This window comes from Quercus suber, unplaced genomic scaffold, assembly GCF_002906115.3.
Source record: "Quercus suber isolate HL8 unplaced genomic scaffold, Cork oak 2.0 scaffold_313, whole genome shotgun sequence".
NCBI classification, from domain to species: Eukaryota; Viridiplantae; Streptophyta; class Magnoliopsida; order Fagales; family Fagaceae; genus Quercus; species Quercus suber.
Genome location: NW_027069769.1, coordinates 656,335 through 664,929, shown reverse-complemented (window position 1 = coordinate 664,929; position 8,595 = coordinate 656,335).

Here is an 8,595-nt window from a genome sequence, read left to right as displayed (position 1 = left end):
AAATACTGTAACAAAATAATTTTTAAATATGTAAATAATAATGTGAGACTTATTTTTAATGAAAATTTTGTTAAAAAAAGAGGTTTATGGTTCGTGAACAGTACACGAGACCCACTGAACAATATTAATANAGCTATTAAGTTTCGATCACCTTGAAATTTTGTAAGTATGAAAAATATACGAAGATAATGTAATCTAACAATTGATTTATCTAAATTTGCATCCAATTAAAAACTATTAGTTGGTGTAATATTACTTAAAGTTATACCAGGTATAACTTGAACTCAACCCATATATATAATAATAATAGGAAAAACTAAAATATATTCATAGTAAAAATTCATAAATTTGTCAATAAATAAAATATTTTAGTCATAGTTTGACAATATATATGAAATATAATAAGTTAACCAAGAAACTTGTGAATAAGTTCGAGCTTGCTCAACAAGAAATTAAGCTAAATTTAAACATGAAACCTTGTTTGGTAATGCGTTCAAGCTCGGCTCATGTTTGAAAAAAAAAATATTAAATATACAAATTTTGAACTTTTAGTCCTATACTTCAAGTTAAAAAAATGAGTGGTATTAATCTTTTTGTTAACCTTCGTTAGTAGTGTTGCTTATGTAATTAACAAAATAGTGACTTGATATTTTTAAAGAAAACTTTACAAAAATTATTTTACATATCACGATGTGAGTTGCCAAACACCGTTAATAGATTAAACTTCTTCCAATCCCCAAACAATCCAAGTCTCTTCAACCCACAATCTTTTGTCGACATCCATACCAAAACCAAATACCACACTACCACAAATACCATTGCAGTCCTAGTCGAACTTGGAAGCCTCTTGGAGTCCTTGGGACTATGAGCCTTTGCAGGGCCGGCTCAATCATAGAAGATGCAATCGCCTAAGGCCCCCAAATAAAAGAAGGCCCCTCGAAACAAATTCATTACGGCTCCTTCACCTAGGAAAAAAATTGAAGGCACCACTAATAGAAATAAATTGATACGAAGAACGAAAATTAGGGGCCCTTGAAGAGAGAAAATCAGGCACCTTCGTAACTGATGGTTTATCAAAAAAAAAATTAAATAAATTTAAAGCCCCCTTTCCCAAAACATAGAAATTGAAGAGATAATGTTCCATTTTAAAATCTGAATTAATGGCTTTATAAATAACTTCATTGATAAAAACTAACATTTATTACTTGAATCTAAGGAAAAAATAGACAGCAAAAACGTATATTCTCTCAATCTTAAATCTCAAGAAATCAAAAACAGTATCAATTAGTATTTTTTTTTCCCTGCTCACCTTGCTTCTCTCTAGTCTCCATCTTGATTCTATTTTTATAGCATTCTTCGTTGTTTGCTAGCTACTCTTCTTTGATCTTCATTCAGGTTTGCTTCTATTTGCTCTTCCTTTCTTTTTATTCTTCTTGCTACTGAGTTTTTTTTTTTTTTTTACTTGTTGCTGAGTTTCACTGATTTGGGACTCTCTCTCTCTCTCTCTCTCTCTCTCTGTTAAGGAATTGGAACTAAACACTCTTTAGTCATAGTCACCACTGCAAGTCTTTTTATTAGACTTTTAAAAATTTTAATATTTTTCTCCAAAGTCCAAAGTGTATACGTTTATGGCTAGGAAGCATTCCACTTTTTTCCATGCTACGAGTTATCATGTCAATCTGCAAGACTTATCAGAACCCATGTGAATTGCAGACTATATATACACGTTTCTTACAATTAAGCAATTTTTGAAAATTAATTTTTATATATTTTTTGTTTTAATTCGAGCTTTAATACTGAGTTGGCCGGTCACCTGTTTTTATTTTAGTGCTTCTATTTGTTCAACGTACACGTAGACTATGACTATCTAGTAATTATTATTATTATTACTATTATTATTATTATTATTTTTTGCTTTTTTTCCCATCCATTTAGAAAGTCATTAATTTGTTACATGTACAGGTGTTATCTTAATTAAATAAAATTATAAGTTTAGGATAATATATTTTATATTAAAATTAATTTGTTAAGTTATGTGATAAATAATTTTTTATTTGTGCAAGTTTAGAGTGTAAAGTGATCATATTATTTTCTAAGGTTGTAAATTGCGTTTGGATAAACCAGGTTTTATTATTCTATACTTTAATTTTTGTTTTATTTCAAATAATTTATAATTTTTCTATTATAAATCATGTTTTATTTTAATTATAAATGTTTACTAAAAGATTAAGTGATAGTAAAAGGAAATGTTAATGAAACTTGAATATAAAAATTTAATTAATAATTTTGCATCTCAAAGAGAATGATATATAGATTCTAAATAATAAAAAAATTGAAAGTTAAATAAATATTATTTAATTAATATTTAAATAATTAAAAAAAGTCTCGCCTAAATTTTTCGCCTAAGGCCCCCAAATTTGTTAAGCCGCCCTGAGCCTTTGAAGGGATTTGAATTGTTTGGGGATTGGAATAACATAGGTTAAAAGTGTTTGACAAGTCACGTTATGAGTTGGTGCTAATGTGTAATTTTTTTATGACAAAAAAGTTGTCACATCACTTAAAAAAAATTGACAAATCAGTATTCTATTAAACACATAGGCAAGAGCAAGAAACTAACTTTAGTTGAGGAATCAATAGAACTCATTTTTCAAACTTTAGCAACTAATAATGCTTACTCGAAACTTCATGAGTTAATTACTATCATAGAGTAAATTTTAGAAACCAATAATTTAATTTCACCTATTAATTACTATCAAGATTTTTCAAAAATACCAATTTACTTATTTAAGTTTCTATACTTTAATTTTTGTTTTATTTCAAATAATTTATAATTTTTCTATTATAAATCATGTTTTATTTTAATTATAAATGTTTACTAAAAGATTAAGTGATAGTAAAAGGAAATGTTAATGAAACTTGAATATAAAAATTTAATTAATAATTTTGCATCTCAAAGAGAATGATATATAGATTCTAAATAATAAAAAAATTGAAAGTTAAATAAATATTATTTAATTAATATTTAAATAATTAAAAAAAGTCTCGCCTAAATTTTTCGCCTAAGGCCCCCAAATTTGTTAAGCCGCCCTGAGCCTTTGAAGGGATTTGAATTGTTTGGGGATTGGAATAACATAGGTTAAAAGTGTTTGACAAGTCACGTTATGAGTTGGTGCTAATGTGTAATTTTTTTATGACAAAAAAGTTGTCACATCACTTAAAAAAAATTGACAAATCAGTATTCTATTAAACACATAGGCAAGAGCAAGAAACTAACTTTAGTTGAGGAATCAATAGAACTCATTTTTCAAACTTTAGCAACTAATAATGCTTACTCGAAACTTCATGAGTTAATTACTATCATAGAGTAAATTTTAGAAACCAATAATTTAATTTCACCTATTAATTACTATCAAGATTTTTCAAAAATACCAATTTACTTATTTAAGTACAAACAGTACTTATTCATTAAAAAAAAGTGTATATGTACACCAAATCTTCAAATACCAAATCTTTTAGAACATATTTTTCTAAAAAAAGATAGAAACAATAAAGAATTGATGTCGAAAAGATCATAATAATAAAGAATTGACGAGGATGTTATCCAATCTTGCAAGAAAAGCGACGAAACTAATAAGGATAACGGCATATCATGATTGGGACAAACATCTAACTCAATTAATTCGCCCAAAATCTCAGAAGCACTTGCAGAATCAGCTGCAGAGGCAACATGGCAATGGGATTAATGTTAGTAGTGGAAATTTGCAGGGGTTTCCTGCGCCCAAAATCTAACTCAATTAATTGGCAGACATGATGTTATACTATCAACTATCAAGTGGAAGAACCATCTGACATTACTGACATGGTCCTCGAATGCAAACTAAATAATTGTAGGCAAGATGCAAGATACAATTTTATAAATACAATTGATATATTTTTTTAAATGTTTAAATCAAAGGGTCCGTTTGGATACAGTTGAAAACTGAAAACTGAAACTGAAAATTGAAAAATACTGTAGCAAAATAATTTTTAAATGTGTGAATAGTATCGTATGACCCATTTTTAATGAAAAAGTTACTGAAAAGTGAAATTTGTGGGTCCATGAACAGTAAAATTTGTGCTGAAAAGTCAAACTTTGCGGCTACTGTTCAATGAATAGTAGCCGCTACAGTACTGCTACAGTCAAATTTAGCTGAAAAAGCGTAAAAATAAAATTAAAAAAAAGGTGAAAATGCAAACGCAAATCGTGGACGCGCAAGCCAAATGAGCACTTAGTCTTGAATTAAAAGAGGCTAACACATGATAATAATTGATAGCGTAAGTAAAATGTTCGGTCTTATGTCGTCCAAATAGGCCATCCATGACAAAAAAGATGGAAGATGGGACGTCCATGAGACAAAAGCATGGAGGATGGGACGAGGTGAATATACCTTATAACCTCGTCCCTCCTATGCTCGTCCCCAATATGAACGTTGTCCATCCTTAGTAATGGTCGGACGAGGTTACTGGACCCTGAGCATATTGGGCTTTTTGATAACTAAGTCTTCACCAAAGAATCCATCAGGGACGGGTTGTGTCGTTACGAACCTAACCCTTTGCCAACCGTTATGAAGCACAGGTCCCAACGAAGTAACTTCCATGACAATTAGAGAAGTTATCTTCAAACCTTCTGAATTCCTTAACAATAGGAACGGTTATTAAACAAGTAACCGCTCCATAAACAATATATAAACACTCCCAAATGAAATGGTAGGGGAGTCAGACATTTTTTTGGAGAACTTTCAATAACATTTCCTTCTTATGATGAATTACAAATCCATTGACTTTATCATCGGAGGATTCATGTAGACTCTATGTTTCACCAAAAATATAATTAATAATTAAAATATTTTCCCAAAATTAAAAAAAAAAAATTTTGAATGGAAGTTAACAAACAAACTTCAATTGAATAAATTAAAAATTAGAGGATTGAAAATTTGAAATGAAAATTAGGGTCTGTTTAGATACCACTTATTTTGCTGAAATTGAAAACTTATTACTGAAAATACTGTAGATAAAGGAAAAAATTAGTTGAAATAGTATAGTAAGGCCCATGAATAATATCAAAAAGTGCAATTATGCCCATAAATAGTAACAAAAACAAGCTAAATATTGATATAATTTATAATTTTCATTGCTTTCCAAATGCACACTTAGGGTGTGTTTAAATACCGTTTATTTTGTTGAAAATAAAAAATTATTACTGAAAATATTATAAATAAAAGTAAAAGTTAGTTGAATAGTGTAGTGAGACTTATGAATAATATCAAAAAATACGATCGAATAATCAGTAACAAAAATAAACTGTACAGTAAAATACTATTGTCTGTGTATATATATATCGGGGCAAGGACTCCTAACCGCGCCGCTCTCATCCCCAGAAATCCCAGACATTGATTCCGCAGAAAAAAAAAAAAAAAAAAAAAAGAACCTCCACCTTCGGAAAGGAACGCAGTTCTCACTCCCTTTTCGACATTGCTCTCTCGAAGCAAGCTCGTTCTCCGCACTCGGCTCCTCCACTCTCTGTGTTTTTTCCGTTAATTCCGATAACTCCATCGAGATTTGGATGCTTGAGACAGCCACTGATTACCGTGGCTGGAAGCGCGGTCATGAGATGTCACTGCTTCTCTTGCTTATAAAAAACAGATTCTCGTTGTTTTACTTCACCGTGACACATACAGTGAATTTTATAAGAGTAATTATACTACTACTTTCTACGTATACAATGTCATGGATCGATCTTGGGCAGAACTTGTTCCTCCACGCAAGCTAATTAGGGGTAGCAGTCAGCCGATTTTTGATAAAACTGTCATAACGGTTGGTGATATTCTCTACTGGGTTTCGGGTGTTTCACATGTTTTCGTTTTTCAAGCTTATGATCTGCTTAAGGACGAGTGGTTCGAGGGCTGTCTGAATGTTTCCGAAGAAATTTTTGAAATGGGTGAAATCGTGAAAATTTGAATCCTTACCGTCTTATCCATTTATGTGATCAGAAATTTTGCATACTCTTACAGTGTTCCATCTCTCCTAATAATAAGGATAAGGATAGGAGGAGAAGTCAGTATTTCAAGCTACGGGAATTCGATTTTTATTTATATTCAATGATACTTGAGCTTTCTCCTAATTTAGAGAAGGACAAGGACCCTGAAGGCTTCAGGGAGTTGAATATTGCAGTTGTGTCCATGGAAAAATATCTTGTACCTCGCCATCTAGTAATTAAAGGTGCCCTGTTGGTGTAAAATATCTTTTATTACTCTCTTATGGACCAACTTAAAGTGGTGCTAATCTTCATAATTTTTATTAGAACCTTGTTTTTTTTAGAAGAAAGACAAAACTTGTCATTTATGGAAGGCTGTTAAAGGGGCTGAAGTATATGAATAATATTTAATGGCACATCTTCCATCTAGGATTGCATTTGAGAAATAAAAATTGCTCGTTATGCTAACGAGTGAGCTATAGTGTTACAATACCTACGAACATGACAATAACGTATCATGAACAACTTGTATTCTTTCTTACTATTTTTATTAGAATCTGTTATCTTATATTCAGACATATAAGAGGTTTCTAGAATAACAAGCAAAACACAATCCAATGCAGAAGAAAACACAACATTAGAAGAATGTGATGGTTATTGAATGACCTTCCAGACAATTATAAATACTGTTGTCATTTATGAATTCATTAGATATATCCAACCATGGCAATAGTGAATTATGTAAATTGATTCAAACTCTGACTAAAGCCAAACATACTAAACATGGCAATACAATTTAGATATCATCATAGAATATTAACCCTTATACTGTATCATAACTTTTACAAAAAGAAAATTATGTTAGAGGTNTGTGTATATATATATCGGGGCAAGGACTCCTAACCGCGCCGCTCTCATCCCCAGAAATCCCAGACATTGATTCCGCAAAAAAAAAAAAAAAAAAAAAAAGAACCTCCACCTTCGGAAAGGAACGCAGTTCTCACTCCCTTTTCGACATTGCTCTCTCGAAGCAAGCTCGTTCTCCGCACTCGGCTCCTCCACTCTCTGTGTTTTTCCGTTAATTCCGATAACTCCATCGAGATTTGGATGCTTGAGACAGCCACTGATTACCGTGGCTGGAAGCGCGGTCATGAGATGTCACTGCTTCTCTTGCTTATAAAAAACAGATTCTCGTTGTTTTACTTCACCGTGACACATACAGTGAATTTTATAAGAGTAATTATACTACTACTTTCTACGTATACAATGTCATGGATCGATCTTGGGCAGAACTTGTTCCTCCACGCAAGCTAATTAGGGTAGCAGTCAGCCGATTTTTGATAAAACTGTCATAACGGTTGGTGATATTCTCTACTGGGTTTCGGGTGTTTCACATGTTTTCGTTTTTCAAGCTTGATGCCCCCCCCCCCCCCCCCCCCCCAAAAAAAAAAAAAAAAACCCTAATCTACCAAGGCCTCTAAATTGCGTGCTACATATAGGGTCATATGAACATCTTCTGACCTCTTCAAGTCCACACCCAATAATGATCAATCGAATTTAACAGTTCCAAGATCAAATTTGAACTTATGTTCAGAGAGAGACTCAAATTCCCTCTAAACCATTGACATGTGTTTCAAAAGAGAAATAGAATAATGCGAAAAAGATAGAAAGAGATTACTCTAGTTTGATAGGTATTAGGTTCATAATATATAAAAGCCTGAAGACTAAATTCAGACAAGATAAGCCAACTAAACAGAATCATACACAAAATCACTGTCATTTTATGCAGAATGCTACTCTATGAAAATGGTGCCTTGCAAGTTGATTGTCAACTGTCATATGCATACCATGGAGATACAATTAGTTGGCAAACGTGCTTGTTTCCTCACTCAAAGGCGTATTTTCCACCCTAGTGGTTGGAAGCCGGGTAGAGATCACAGTAGGCATGGTGCGGACATGCATACCATGGAGATACAATTAGTTGGCAAACGTGCTTGTTTCCTCACTCAAAGGCGTATTTTCCACCCTAGTGGTTGGAAGCCGGGTAGAGATCACAGTAGGCATGGTGCGGACATTAATGACAACTGGAAGCAGGCGGCATTGAATGTCAAGCTCACGGAAAGGCTGTTAAAGTGCCTGAAATACATGAATAATATTTGATGGTAGATCTTTCATCCAGGTTTGCATTTGAGAAATAAAAATTGCTCGTCTCGCTAACAAGTGAGCTACAATGTTACCATACCTACGAACATGACAATAATGTATCATGAACAACTTGTATTCTTTCTTACTAGTTTTATTAGAATCTGTTATCTTATATTCAGACATATAAGAGGTTTCTAGAATAACAAGCAAAACACAATCCAATGCAGAAGAAAACACAACATTAGAAGAATGTAATGGTTATTGAATGACCTTCTAGACAATTATAAATACTGTTGTCATTTATGAATTCATTAGATATATCCAACCATGGCAATAGTGAATTATGTAAATTGAATCAAACTCTGACTAAAGCCAAACATACTAAACATGGCAATACAATTTAGATATCACCATAGAATATTAACCCTTATACTGTA